Raw genomic sequence first — 16,200 nt, 5'->3', positions numbered from 1 at the left:
GTCTGGTCTGGTGGTTAAGGTGCTGGTTTGTGACACAGGAGATCTGCGTTCACAGGCTCCCTGGGTTATGTTGGGCAGGCCCCTGAATCGCTCTGTGCCTCAGTTTCACCTTGGTAAAGGGCACTAATAGCACTTCCTTTCTCCCACTCTTCGTCTCTCTTGTCCATTTAGATTGCAAGCTCTGGGGGGCAAAGATTGTCTCTCAGCGTGTGCCAGGCACTGTGTGCACCCACGCATAATGGGGCCCAAATCTTGGCTAGACACTAGCTGATGTTTCTCATTCTCCCTTCTAGTGTGTGTCTGTCCTTAGATTGCACGGTCCTTGGGGTGGGCTCATTCCTAGTTGTCTGTTTGGAAAGCACATAGTACAAACTACCATGACAAACCATACATTAATAATCAGTGATGCTTCACAGGATCACAAGTCCAGGTCTGGGTATTTCCAAACCTGGGCAGTCCAGGTGTGCTAACGCCTGGATCAGCTGCAGAACCCTACAGGGTGGCACTGGCCATTTCAGCTGCCTCCCCCACACTTACCCAGCTTGCAAATGTACCTGGCCCTTCAAGATTTTCACACACTAAACCAGCCTCCCTGTTTTTATAGGTTGAGAGCAGATCCTCCTGCAGTGTAAGAGGGATGCCACACTCCAATGTCTCACCACCGCTGGGAACGGGGAGAAGGTAGGGTTAGGGTGACTGAATAGAGGAAACATGCCATCAGTCTGTGGTCTCCCACTCCAGCCCTCCACTAGACACAGTATTCTAGCTAAGGGGTCAAGCTGTGCTCATCTGCATGGCATCGGAGCAACTGATTAGGATTCATTTTTGCAGATGGATTTTAAAAGGCGCCTGCAGTAACCAGATGACTCTTGTTCTGTATTTGATCCCTCTGCTAACAGGACTCCAGCTCTAGCTTGCCTGTTCCAATCCAGCTGTACTCTGGGCCGAGGGCTTTCGGACCTTAACCTCGCACTCCTGATCCTTGGGCCGAACCATTTAAATCTGCATTCCCCAGAGTGGTTCTTACTCCCAGGCTAATTCTCTCACCTCTGCCCCCTGCAGTGACCACCACTTGGTATCTGCTGTCCACTCAGCAACCCTGGGAATCTGCTTCCGCAGTTCCTCAGTATTTGCTCTGCCTCCAATTCCAGTGGCACCCGCAAAGGTGAAGAGCTTGTTTCTAACACCCTTGTCGAAAGCATTTATAGTTTGTGATGATCTGACACAGCCCCAAACCAAGACCCCTCTCTCAGAGCCTCCATCCAGCCTGAAAAGTCCTCAGCTCCTGCTCAGCAAACAGGTTCCTCTTCTTGGAGCCTTGTCAATTGCTTTAGGCGAATGCATGCATTGGGTGTGTGCATCAACAGGATAGGTCCAAAGGATAGAAAAACCACTGAATTAGACTTATCTAACGATCCCAGGCAGAGCAGGACCTGCACCTCCCTCCGACTGGGGAAGAGAACAGCCCAGGTGCCAAGGTGAGAGTCTGCCATGGGAAATCCCTTCTACCAGATCCCACACACAGGGCTCAGGAGGTGGAAGGAGGAGGATGCTCTCTGCCCCAACAAGGGAACACAGCCTGGCTCCCTACTCCTGTTGCCCTGAGGGATTCAGAAGCTGCTCGTTTGTTCTCATTGGGAGATTTTCCTGTCTCAGCAAAGTCAGTTTGTTGTTTGGGAGCTTGTCCCAGGGCTGCTTGTGGCTGGGGGAAGAGTGCAGGGAGGGGCCGCCTGGACCTGCCTACAGGGTGCCAACCGCTTCCTGCAGAGATTTGCTAAGTGCATGATTCAGACCTTGTAGGAACCAATGAGCCCAGGGACAGGGATCCCTCCCTCTCATTCCCTCTGCTCCTATAGGGAGCAATGGCTGCCCCTTCGGCCCTGGCTCTCTCCCATCAGTGCTGTACGGAGCCCAAATGGCCTTTATTTCTATTCTGCGTATTCTCTGTGGTTTCTTCCAACTCGTTCTTCTCCATGAAAACGGTGCGGGCACTGGGGACTGTGCCCATTCGTGCCTCTGCAGATTGGGCTTTAACAAGCCCAGGCAAGACCTTCAGCGTCATCTATTGATATCACTGGGCCAGCACTCTCCTGAGCTATGAGACAGCTCCATTTGCCTCAGATACCCAGACATCTGTCACCCCTTTCACCGCCAGACAAGGAGCTCACTCACACACCCAGCGCTGCAGCTGCACTGCCCTTGCCCATTTCACGAGGGCCTCTACACTTACTGGCCATGCCAGCGTGCCTGGGTTAGGAGCCCATTCTTGTTGCCAATGGGCGCATCTGTTGCTCTTTGCACAAACAACATGAAGGAAGGCCCATGGGTACTGCTGGGTTGATTGACAGTTGTGTTTAGGAAATAGACTCACTTCCTGCCAGGCCTAGCTACGCTCACACTGCTGCTTGGGGTGGTTTCTGGTGGGCACCACAAGAGAACAAAGTAAAACTATTTCCCCATGTTTATTACCCCCCCCCTTACTGTTCCTCACACATTCTTGTCAACTTGTCAACTGCTGGAAATGGCTCACCTTGATTATCACTACAAAAGGTCCCCCCCCCCGCTCTCCTGCTGGTAATAGCTCACCTTAAGTGATCACCCTCATTACAGTGTGTATGGCAACACCCATTGTTTCATGTTCTCTATGTATATAAATCTCCCCACTGTATATTCCACTGAATGCATCCGAGGAAGTGAGCTGTAGCTCACGAAAGCTTATGCTCAAATAAATTGGTTAGTCTCCAAGGTGCCACAAGTACTCCTTTTCTTTTTACAAGAGGACTCGTGCACGAACGGGGTACTTGAAATAGCTTTATACAAGTGGTCCACAAACTGGGGTGGGGGGGAGGCACAGAGGAACATTTGGGTGGGGCCACCCAGCTGCACCCTGTCCCGGCTCTGCCCTTAGCCGTGGTCCTGGCTCCCAGCGACGAATCTGCACCCAGCCCTGGACACAGCCCCGCCCCCAACCCTGCCCCCGGTCCCAACCCTGCCCCCAGCCTCAGCCCCCTTACTCTTGTCTGCACCCCACTCCCCACATGAAAGGTTTGGGGACCACTGTTCTATACACTACCCCTGCTTAGACTCACTTTTCCCCAGGCTTTTTCCAAAAGTACCTAAGTGACTTTCACTGCGACTTCAGCTCCTGAGTCACTAAGATGTTTTTGAGAGTTATACCCATAATCCCCCAGGCAAATTGTTCTCCTGCCCCGCCCCCCCCCCCCCCCCCAGTGATTCAACCTTTTCGGGTCCCTTAGCAGCTGGCTGCTATGCTTCCTCAGGCTGTGATCACAGCAGGTCTCACGAGCTAGGCAGGGTCAGGGCTACCCAGTGCTGGATCAGAGACCTCCAAAGACATCGAGGTGCTGTAGGAAGTAGACCTAGTGATTCATAGTGGGCATAGGCACCAACTTTGTGGGTGCTCTGAGGCTGGAGCACCCACAGAAAGAAATAGGGGGTGCTCAGCACCGACCAGCCACCGTTGTTTGAAGGCTCAGGGACAGGCCCGGGAGAAGGCGGAGAGCCGTGAGCAGCAGGCTAGCAGGGCTTTGGGGAGGGGGTGAGAAGAGGCGGAGTGAGGGCAGAGTCTTGAGGGCAGGGCAGGGCCTCAGAATGGAGGGAGGGTGGAGCCCCCCTGGGGAAAACTAGAAGTCGGCACCTACGACAGGGGGGGTACACTTCCCCCCCAGGACATATTAAAGCATTGCCCCAGCACGCTGGTAGAAAGGGCTACACTGCAGGAGGTGCTGCCTGCCAGCTCCCAGGCCACCCAGGAGCCCGGGTCAAAGAGCCCAAGGCACTTTTGTGCAAGAGTCTGAGGGTTAGCCCTGGCCAAACTCCAGTTTGGGTAACGGGTGGCTAGCACTTCAGTGGTAGGAAAAGTGATTTCTGTGCCTAGTGGATGGACCCCCGGGGACAAACGGAGCTGTAGAAATACAAGGCAAACTAGCAGTAGTGCAGTGTGACTACAGTTACAGGCGGGTGCAGTTCAAACCTTACTGAGCAACACACCGTGTGTTAGAGGAGAGAGCAACTGGTGTCACATAGGATGAAGTCAGGCTCTCCTGCAAAGCCAAAAAGGTGGGGAGGCCCACCACGCTGTCCCTCCCCTACACATCCCCGGCCTGGGGCTCTCCATAAATCGGGTCACTCCCCAGCTCACTCAGCTCTGCTGTCATTGGCTCGTCAACGGCCAAGTCTCCCCGGCTCTGGGGTTCACAGTGGTGTTTGGTGGAGCAGTGGAGCAGGGTCAGTGGTGCTGTGCTAAGAGGCCTGGGCGCCGCAGGGTAAAACAAAGCGCCAAACGGCGGTAGGGCCATTTCCAGACGTCTCATCAGTGTAAGGCGCTGATATCCAGCTGCCAGGCGGGAGACTGGTAACAAGACAAACCCCGGGAACAGAGAAATTCCGTGTCAACCCACCACGGACTCTGAATGTCAGCCACGCACAACCATTATTAGCTTCAGCCAAAGAACCCCAGCTGGGAACCAGCTGGCTCTGTTCGCAACACAGGAAACACGTTTCATTCCAAACAGAGCACCACTGGCGAGAAAGGAAACACAAAAAGCTTGGAAGTCTCGGACTAAAAAAAAAAAAAAACAGCCGTGAAAGAAAAGACAGGACTGCAGCTGCCTCTGGGATGGAAGGCGGCTGCCGTTTTCACCATGAACATCAACACAATGCTTTAAGAATGGAAGAAAGGAATATGGCAGCCCATCAAGACTGCATCATAGGACTTTGGGGAAGCAGATCACCCCCACTCAAACTAGAATTGACCAGAGCACGCAGATAAGCCCTCTTTTCTTACCAGAAGTACCATGAGGTCTTTTAATGACCACCAGTGGTCGGAGCCTCTGTTCTAAGTCTCACAGTGGGTTTGGCAGCAGAGTGCCACCCAGCATCAAGCCTGGGGTATATGTTTAATACTGATCCTGACTGCTTAAAACCTGACTGCTACAGAACCCTCCACGCCACTTCCTGTGACCTTCTCTGGAGGTCTCCCGTACATGTTGTGGCAAAATTCCTGCTCTACCTTGGTGGGTCTTGCGCTTATTGGCGGATTTGCTCACCTTGGAGCTTCATGGCAGCCCTCAGCTTAGCCGTTTTTCTGAATTCACAGTCCAGGTTGACAACTCCTGTGTCTGACCAGGAGTTGGGAGGATTTGGGGGGAACCCGGGCCCAGGCCTGCCCTCTACTCCGGGTTCCAGCCCAGGGCCCTGTGGAATGCAGGTGTCTAGAGTCCTCCTGGAACAGCTGTGCGACAGCTACAGCTCCCTGGGCTACTTCCCCATGGCCTCCTCCCAATACCTTCTTTATCCTCACCATAGGACTTTCCTCCTGGTGTCTGATAATGCTTGTACACCTCAGTCCTCCAACAGTCCACGTTCTCACTCTCAGCTCCTAGTGCCTCTTGCTCCCAGCTCCTCACACACACACCACAAACTGAAGAGAGCTCCTTTTTAAACCCAGGTGCCCTGATTAGCCTGCCTTAATTGATTCTAGCAGCTTCTTGATTGGCTGCAGGTGTTCTAATCAGCCTGTCTTAATTGTCTCCAGAAGGTTCTTGATTGTTCTGGAACCTTCCCTGTTACCTTACCAAGGGAAAAGGGACCTACTTAGCCTGGGGCTAATATATTTGCCTTCTATTACTCTCCTATAGCCCAACCCTGTCACAATGTATAAAGCAAGACTCATTCTGAATGAGTGTATATAGGCCATTTCATTGGTATGGGGAAGGCTACGGGTTCAGATCCCAGTCCTGAGCCCTTGCTCTCCGCAAAGGTGATCTGGGGATACTGCAGAAGCAAAGCCATTGGGAGGAGAGCAGCAAAGGAATCACAATATATCACTGAGCAGTCACCTTCGGGACTGAAGCAGGAGGCTGCTAAAGGCCTCCTGTCCTGTCCTGTCCTGTCCTGCGTGCTTAAAGGGAAGGTGGCTGTGATACATGGCTTGAAAATGGAGAGGGTGCGTGTATATAAAGAAGGGATAAACAGCAGTGCCGGAAGGATCTGAGAGCTGTGTTATGGGCATGAATGACTCCCAGGAAATATTACTAGGTGCAGGTGATTTGCTTACACTGGATCACTGCATTCAGTAAACTCCAACCGAGTCCTCACCTGCATCCATGATCCCAGCATAGAGCCTGCGCTGCAAAAGTTCAACCCAGGAGCGGGGGGAAAGGATAGGTCTTGCTGCACAGGAAAATGACTGGGCCTATACTTCCCACGCTCTGCCAATGGCTGCCACTGGAGGGCAGAAGCTCTGGGCTGGCACAATAGCAGGATGAGGTTTGCAGTGCATGGGACAATGCTGCTAAACCTAAATCTGCAACGTTTGGGTTATTATTATTTGTATGGACAGTGCAGAGAGGCTCCACGGCGCTGCATACACACACAGGCAGTCCCTGCCCCAGAGAGCTGACAAGCTACAGAACTGCAGTCGGCAGACTCCAGCCTGGATTTACATCCATGTTAATGGATTCCCTAGCCTTGTCTCAGCTTCCGCCTTGCTCCTGCAGCGCTGTGACATGACTTTCCCACGTCTCTCCACACAGCCTCTCCTTGGGCGGAGCTGGACTGCCTCAGTTCTCCATCACCCAAAGTCTGCTCCTCTTCCTTGGCTGCATCAAGACTGCCCAACATGTATCACACGCACCTGCCAATGCTGCCTCCACCCATCCCCAGTGCAGCAATGCCCTGGATCACAACATCCCCTTGGAACACCACATGGGTTTGTCCTACATTTGGACTGATTTGTTAAGCTTGGAGCATTACTCCACAAAGCCCTTTCTTGGCTGGAGGCTGCCTTAGCTCAGTCATCCTTTCCTGAGAGCTATTCAGCCAGCTGCCCCCAGGATTTCACCGCTGCTATAAAACTTCCCTATTAAAAGTAAACTCATCATCCCTATCTGCACTCTAGTATGTACCCATGATCCTGGGCGGGGCTGTACTCAGGAGACCAAATCTCTATAGTGGTCAGGGCTATGCTGCTCTTGTTACTTGAGCTAGCTTTGATCTAGCTACATCAAAGCTATCTTGGGTTGCAATCACACCTCTGATTGCGGTGTAGACATCCCATGTCAGATGGTGAAACATGTGACCTTTGTGAAGGGCTTTGAGATCTACTGATGAAAAGTGCTAGATAAGATTATTTTGATGTAGTTTACATGGATTTTTTTACTACAGTAAATCACGGGACACTCTTGCTCTGCAAGAAATGCCTACACACAGACTTGCGCTGGGATAACTAAAGGTGTGTGTGGTTATTTTGGTTCCACTTTCCACAGAGACAAATCTTAGCTGATGGGGCTCTTCTGGATTGTCATAGCTGTGAACCAACTGAAGAGCTACAGAAATGAACTGGGAATTCCAGAAGACCTGCCCCATAGCCCTTAGGATACCTGCTCATGCACCAGGCCTTCATTCTGCTAGGCGCTGTTTATTTGCAAAGACTGTGCACGAAGTTCTGTTTCCCTGAACACAGTAGGAAACATAGCAGGCAGTTTCCTTGCTCACAATTTCCAAGTCTGCCCCTTGAGCCAGTCCTGTGTCCCCAGGAGCTCTCTTGCTGCTCCCTCTCAGGACCATGCTCACAACTGCTTCTCTCACTGTCTGCCGGCTTTCTGCTTCTCTTATACACACAGCTTGCCAAACAATTCCTTAGCTACTGTGTTTGAAGCTAGTCTCCAGGAATTCACTCAGTCTCCCTGGCTTAGTTCTTGCTCAGGCTTTATCTGGCATCCCCAAGCCTTGGGCAGTGGCTTCTATTATTTCCAGTTATCACTATGTAAAATGGGGTTAGTTGCTTCTTCCATTTAGCCTGAAAGAAGCGTGCTTTGCATACCCATCCACTTTAGGTAGGTGTGTGATTGTCTTTGGATCAAAGATCCGCTTGATGGCAGTCACTTCCACTTTTCAGTATAATCAGGTGAACTTTTTAACAACACTACCTTAAAAGCAAACTCAGACAAGCTTATACTTTCCAACACAACAGAAAGGGCACCAACAGCCAAGCAGCACCCACCGTGTTGCAGCTCATCACACATCTGACCCCACTTGCTAAAGGTTTAACTTTCATTTCCTTCCATGCTGCATTTCTGGTTTGTTAATATATAATACAGTTCTCTAACAAGGCTGAATGGGAATTTAAAGGGTTGCAAATTAAAACTTACCTCCAACGTTTAAACTTTGTTAAAAAAAAAAACACAAAACAAAAAACCCAGCTCTTTGAACAAGCTTATAGTCAAAGTGATATTACAGCATGGATATTATATATTCAGGATTGCCAACCCCAAGTCTTCAGAGATCATGAGTGAAACCCCCCCAAATCATGTAATTTTTAAAATCTTAGGATTTTGTAGCCAAATTTAGAGTGGCCTCAGTTTCCCCATCTATAAAATGGAGATAATTATACCAATCTTCTTTGTAGAATGCTTTGAGAACTACATATGAAAAGCATTATATACAAGGTAGTCTTATTGGCAAACATCTGGTTTTTCATTTGAGTCATGAAATTAATTGGTCATGTTTTCAGGCTTTTCACTGTAACCAAGAAATCTATTAACCTTTTATTAAAAAAAAAAAAAAAAAAAAAAGAAAGCTGAGATTGTCCCTTAACCACATGCTGGGGCCTTAAGTAAAAACGTGAAATACTGTGAGAATTGGCAATGCTTTATACTGAATTTAAATAAAATTTAGATAGACCCAGCAGCTAGATGGTTATCTGAGTCCCAGCCATTGCTGCACAGGAAAAGTGCAAATGGCAGTCTAATTTCCATCCATGCTGCAATTCTGCATTTCTTAGAAGATAATCCAGTGGGCTAACAAGGCTGAATGGGAATTTAAAGGGTCACAATTTAAAATTGGATCCTACCATTTAAGCTTTATTAAAAACAAAGTTTTGATCAGGTTTCCCGTCGCCCCAATAAATGTGACTGTTGTATTTCTATGTATATTTAACTGAGTATTTGTTCAGTCCAAGGCACCAGCTGGAGTAGATGTTACAAGAGGTGTATACGAAAAGCAGTATCTGTATGCATGTGGTTATAGTTAGTATACACACACGCACGCCGTGCGGTGTGCTGTGTTATTCATGTTTGTAGGGTTAATAAAGTTGTGCACTAAAAATGATTTCCTGTCTACAGTTCTGGACAGCAGAGAAAACAGCACAGCTGGGCTTGGTAAGAGATGGGAGGCCCACGAATAGCCTGTGAATTTCAGCAAACTGGGTTGGTGATAGATCCACACCACTAGCCCCTAATTTCAAAGGTCTCTCAGAAATGGAAAGGGCTAGAAATGTACCTTCCGTTTGAAGTGAAAGCTGAGATGATCACTGATCTCCAAAAAGTTTAAACAGACATTTCTAATCTCTGCCAGAACCAGACAGATTTTACAGGCTCAGGAGTTCCTTGCAAATTATTCTAAATTCAGCCATTCAGCCAACAGCATGAAGAATTCACTGGGAGCAACCGGATTGCACAAACTTGCAGTGTAAGAGACATTCAAAGTAAGCAAAAATCCTAAAACAGTGTTCTTCCAAAAGCAGAAACCTCTCAGTTCTCTAATTTGGTCTCATTTTATATGGCCTGAATTTAGAACAACCAATTCCCCAGGTGTCAGAAGGCACTCATAAGACATTTTGGGAGAAGACTTTTTTTTTTTTAATAAAACGAAACTGGGGTGAGGTTCAACTGTGGACTCTGATGAAAAAATTCAGATTAACTTTAATCCTTGTGGTCCCATAACATTTAACCCATTCAACAAGCCCCTTCCCTTTTACTGTTGCTAATACAGTGTCTTATCTTCATTGCCTTGGGATTCTGTTGACTTGGAAATCACGGTGTGTAAGCACATATGCAGCTCAGGCAAACAACCTTAGCTGTCTGGCAAACTGCCACTGCAGCCCAGCTTGCGCTTTATCTAGAAAAAAAAATACTCAAGGTAAACCCTTCCCCCTTTTGTGATTTTTCTAACCAATTATCTCAACAGCCAGATCTCTTTTTTGTTTAGTTCCCTTCCAAACTGAACTGGGTTAGGTCCCAAACATGAAGCAAGCTCACTCAGATAAGGAGGAAATCCACATGCAAAACACATCAACACTTCAGGAAATTTCTTGGAGCAGTAAATAAACCTTACAGAAAGCATTGTCCCATTTGAGGCTGCTGGGGTTGTGACTTTACCAGAGAAGTTCTAGTTATTATTTAAAGCACCAGAGGAGAGATCTCATAGTCACCCTAGGCATGATTTGGCCCCTTCTCAAATGTATTCGATGCTAGCATATTTTCAGTTCATGACTGCTTATATTGCTTATAAAACTTTTAGTTTTCTGCTGCATCTGCCATTACCAACTCTGCAGTCAAGGGTGAAAAAACAAACACAAAAATGTATCTATTCTTCTGGCCAAAAGTTAATGATTAATGGCCACTGTCAGCCAAAGTGCAGTTATTGTGCAGTCTGTATCCTCAGGGAGATTTAGTGGTTTGGCGGAGATGCGTAGGATCTTGTGGCCTTGCTCATGCATTCCTTCATTACTGGTAAAGGCTTGGACTGTGATAACATAATATACTGTTGCTACCAGCCATGTTATGGACTGGGATGGTCAGTTGCTCATAACGAGGTCACAATTTTTCACAAAAATTGGCTATTAAACTTTGCATGCTTGCCATGGGCTCAACAATGTTTTTTTGCGAGGGATGTTAGAGATAAAGCAGTTTAACCGTGTATGTATGTATTTTATGGGCAAGATTTGTAAATGTGAGATTAGGGATTTCGAGTGCCTAACTCTAGACACTGTAAAGAGGCCTGAAACTGCCATCTGGAGTCAGACCCCTTAAAAGGGGTCTCATGTTGGGCACTTAAAATTTGAGGCATCCACACACATGTGGTGATAGGCAGGTAAATTGCACTGAATCTTGCACCTTGCACTCTGCCCACTAACCCAGACTCCTCGGGGCTTATTCAAAACATTCTAAGCTACTGAGCAGCTTCAAACAGATGCTCTAAGTTACAGCAGCCTCCAGCATGCAGCACAAACCAGAATGTCTCCTAGGACTGTCCCCTCCTGTCCTGCACATGCTCCCTATGCCAGGGCCTGTGTAAAGCAGTGTATAGGGTGGAATCTCACCTTAAGTAGGGTGACTAGATGTCCCGTTTTTAAAGGGACAGTCCCATTTTTGGGGACTTTTTCTTATATAGGCGCTTATTACCCCCCACCTCCTGTTCTGTGTTTTCACAGTTGCTATCTGGTCACCCTATCCCTAAGAGCTCAGCAGAGCTCATGTTCAGGGTTCATCCTGTGGAGCATCTGACAATGCAACCCTAGGAGGTCCATGCTCTCCTGCTTGGTGTCCGGGAAATCAGGGTGGTATGGTATTGTGCGCGCTCCTCGAGAGACTCAACGACACCCTCCCAACACCCCCCGTATTGGGGCAGCTGCAGCGAGCTCTCCACCCCTGTTAATTTAGATGTTCACTGGCATCTTGCTTCTTCCTCTCATTTCTATGCCTAACGCATACCCATTTCACAGGCTGCACTGCCATCTGGTGGTCAGCATCATACTCCACGTGGGCTGCTGCTGCCGGCTTTCCAAATACTTCCTGTACCACAGGGAGCAATAAAAAAGTAGTGCAGATAGGAGATAACACAGAAGCAGGTTAAATCCAGCCTAGCGCCTCCACTCAGAAGGCAAACAACATCTCAACTAATCAGCCAGTGTTTCCCCTTCCAGTTCCATGGGGGAGAGATGCTACAACCTAATATAAAGCAAGGGTCAGTTCCAGTCACTTGCTCATTACAGCACAGGCTCCGCATGTTCCCTTCATCGGTACAGGAAGGACAACAACCAACACCACTGAAGACTTGGTTCCCTCCGTGCTGCCCCTTTCATCTACCCCTCTCTCTTCCCAGTTTCATTTAATCTGGCCTGCAAAAAATCCCCAATGAGAGCACATTCTATCCTCTTCCGGAACAAAATCCACACAATCCTTATCACTTACCACCTAAAAAATCCCAAAACCTGCTACTGTACTAGGGGAGTGTCTTTAAGATGCCACAAACATGAGGCCTCCAGGGTGAGCTCTTCCAGAGGCAAGAAAAACCAGTTGCTGATCTTTCCCCTAAACTCTACAAACCAGAGCTCCCCAGCCTCAAAGCAGCGTTCTACAACTCAGCCTTCCCTCAGCACGGCAGCTTGATCAGTTTCCTGCCTTAGGTTCTGAGCACAGCCCTACAGAATTCAAAGACGGGGAACTTGGGTAGGAGAGCAGTGGTATTTCATCATGCTATAATGTTTCATTCAGACAAATCCAGGGCAGCATATAGGATTTCTATTGGGGTAATGCTCAGAGTAAGGTGGACAGACACAGATGATGACAATATCCTGTCGTGAAGAGCACAGATCTAAAAAGTGCAAAGCTGGACTAGGAAGCAGCCTATAAAGTCATAGTACCCATGTTACCAAAGTAAGCTGTAAACCCCATGCTAGAGAATTACATTCAAGGGACATTTCATTTGTCTTTATCCTGAGCATTGAGAATTAATATTAAGACTATATTAACACCATGGCCAATATTTACAATTTCCACTTATACAAGTCCCACACTGATAGGTCTGACATGAGCCCCTCTTGCCAGACTGGATCCAGGATATGTACAGAAGTAGGGCAGCCACCTCCTCTTGAGTAGGCAGCATGGGTGTGGTGGGCTGGGCACCAATGTATACAAGGGTTATGAACACCCCACGATTGGTCAATGGTGCTTTTAAAATGCTGCTCATCATGATAGTATCTGAGCACCTCACCCTCATTAATGGAGTATTATGTTTTCCTCACACACCAGCACTGTAGTTGGCGAATTGAGGCCTAAAGCTGATTAAGGGACTTGCCTGAGATGGGAATAGAGCTCCCCAATGCCCTATCCATTAGTGCATCCTTCTTACTCCTTTTAACACCAATCACAGAACACAAGACTGCTGCATTTTGCAAGAGAAATTTATTGGCGGAACTATACCTGTATAGTTATGTGACTATATTTAAACTGGCATAACTCCACGATGGCCACTTTCTAGAATAAGTGTTCACCCAGGCAGATATAGTGGGCTAGTCTACATGGTGAATTTTATCAGCAGAATTATACCGGCATACCAGTATAATTCTGCTGGTGAGTTTCACCAGGAAGAATGGCCCTAAATTAATTTTGAAATGGCTTTAGTTAAGTGAGTACAGCTTCATTGTGCAGACACAGCTCAACTCTCTGGTTGGCGATTGTTTATTCAGTGCCCTTTTAGCTGCAGCTCATCATTTATAGACAAAGTTGGTACTAATCCACTGTCTCCTTGACCATGTCTGTGGCGTATTTGGCAAGAGAGGGAGGCAACCTTTGAGAAACTGATCACTACCCATGAGATCCTGTTGTTTCATTCATAACTACCTAAGACATGATTTACAGGCATTCTCATCTGTTGGCAGTTACTGAGGTTCCTTTTGCTGCTCTACTGTATGCCAGAAGCTCATCTGACTAGAAAACAACTGTGTTGGAGAAGAACTATCCATGTTTCAGTCATCACAGTTGATCTTGAAGATATCCTGCAAAAAGCTCATGTTGCCTCTCTACACCCCGCCTTCTTCTTGCTTTCTCATAAGGGAGAGGGAAGGCCCGGAAAGTTAAGAAATTGTTTCTGGTGATTTTTTTAAACCTTAGAAATATTAAAAGTCTTTTCCTCCTTCCCTGTTTTTGGTAGTGGATTTTTGGAGGACTAGAGCTCTCTCAGCCTTCCATTAAAGGGGCAGAGGGACTGCCCTTTGCATAAAGAACTTTTCATCCCAGTGCTTGACAGGAACGTGTGTGACAGAGGTGTTAAACATTTTTAAAGAACAGCCTTCCCCTCTCAATTGTTAATGCTTCACTCATTTCTAGTCTCTTACCAGTTCTCCAGCCCTCGCCGGAGTCCTCCCACAAAACAGGGAGATTGATAAAACGAACACACCCTCTTTATTGAAAAAAGATCTTTCAGGTCTTTTTATATCAGAAAACAGCAAAGAAAGGGCACACTTTCCTTTTCTTCACAAGTTGTCTTTAAGTCCATCCTACCACCACCTTCCTACATAATTTACTCTCTCTAAATACCCTGACCCATGAATTTTGGGAGGAATACCAAACTTCATCTAAGGCCAACAGAACCAGTTCTTTCCCACTCCTTTTGCGATGCCGCAGACTGTCCACCACCCAGCTCTAGCAGCAGAACATTTATCAAGCAAGGGCTCCCAGAACTGAGGATCCAGCAGAGAGCTGCACGGCAGGCTGTGCCACTCGCACTGGGAGACCACATCAGGCTTTAGGAACCAAGAGGAATCTACTGCGTAATGCAGTGAGCAAACTTCCCTTTGGACGCCAGCTGGTGCAGTCTGAAATCCAAAGTAAACTCACGTAAGGTGGTTGAAACGCTGCAAGATTCTAACAATCTGTCGGCTCACACCTCGTTCTTGTATGGATGCCAGGCAGATATTTCCTGCTGTTAAGCCCAAGAGCCTTTCAGTGCAGTAAATTTTATTTAGTGAGCAGCATTCCAGGAAAACCCTTTCCTCTCCATAACTTATGCTGGTTTGTTTTCATTACTCAACAGGTATATATGCCTATGGCTTATGGCAGTTTGGGCATCAGATTCTCTCTGTTCCCCTTCTCCTTGGAACATGGGCCAAGGCCATGGGTGACACTGGACTAGCCCACTGCAATGTTCAACGCTGCTGTTTTTGTCTTCCATCTCCTCCCCCTGGCCCACAGTGTGCTTGAACAGCAGTTCCTGTCCCCATGTGACAGGGGAACCTAACATGAGAATCCATTTGAATGCAACATACTGACAGGACTGGGCAATCTTACAAGCCATTTTAAACCCCCCTCTGAATATGGTGGTCCAAACGATAACATCTCTCAAAGAGACTAAATTAGGACGAAGGGGTGTGTATATTTGAGAGCCTGAGTCTTCCACACCTAAGGCAACTACAAGAAATGTGAACTTAAAGCCATTTGTCTCTTCCTGGAACTGAAGTGTGAAAAGGGAGCAAAGTTCTGTGTTCGGAATACGGCATTGAGTACACAAAATGACATTTGTTCCCCAGCTGGGATAGATTTGTTTGTTGGGTGCAGGCTTGATTATAATTTAGCCAAAAATAGCTTTTCATGGTGTTCCTTACAAACACTGGGCACACAAAGCATTAGTCTGTTGAGGAATCAGCGACAGCACTTGGAAAACAGGACAAAACAGTTTTTTCAAGGGTAAACCAAGACTTCAAGGGCAACCCATTGATAGAGCTGAGGATAACAATTTAAAACCGATTTGTTCTGAATTGAAAACATTTTCCGCTCCTCCTGTAAAAAAGGGAACAAACAGCTGTCTCCTGCTGAACAGGAAATGCTGAAGACAAAGTCAAGGCTTTTATTTTCCAAGCAGAAGATACTGATGTGGTGATAACATTCTGGTCGGCTGACTTGACTTCTCCTATTCAATATGATTCAAGTAGCAGCTGCTGTTGTCTTGTTTGTTAGGATGCTGAAGCAACAGTGACAGCTGCCCACTGCTGGAGAGGCTTTGAAAACATTTGTTTTGTGCTTAAAACAGAAACTAGTTCATTTACACTGGAGTGAACTTTTAGTGCTCATGGAAGTCCGATTTACCCATAGAACAGGTTTATCAAAGGCAACCTAGATGGTGTAAACTTCCCACGTTGCCTGCTACTCTGAATGGACCTCGTCTAAGGATGGGGGGAGTTCAGTCCGCCAGCTCCCCAGCCAAGACTGCCAAAAAAAAGTGGCCAACTTGTGCTACATGTAATGCCTGTTTTAATGACCCAATAATTGCCCCTCAGGAACTAGACTAAGAACACTACTCATTTCTCATAGGCAGCTTGAGAGTTGAACTGCCAAAAGCACTGGCCAAGTATTTGGCGCTCTGTCAACTTTTGGCCACTTCCCTGAATTCAAATCGGTGAGTAAGAGGTGAATGGCAGCTCTGCATTCCATTGCTAATCCTTAGCCATGTCTATAAATTGATCTGGGGTGGGTGCTAAAATGAATAGGCTGGTTTCTGATTGTATTTCAGTACTTGGAAAGCATTAGTAAATGGTCAAGTGATCTCATTAATTGACACCAATTCAATCTGCTAGAATCTGGGACAAACAGAATTGGGAAGGACCATCCAGGTTATAAA

The sequence above is a fragment of the Lepidochelys olivacea genome (genome assembly GCF_965140295.1).
Source record: "Lepidochelys olivacea isolate rLepOli2 genome assembly, chromosome: 9".
Lineage (NCBI taxonomy): Eukaryota > Metazoa > Chordata > Testudines > Cheloniidae > Lepidochelys > Lepidochelys olivacea.
The sequence above is the reverse complement of the archived record's forward strand: the minus strand, read 5'-3'. Positions refer to the sequence as shown.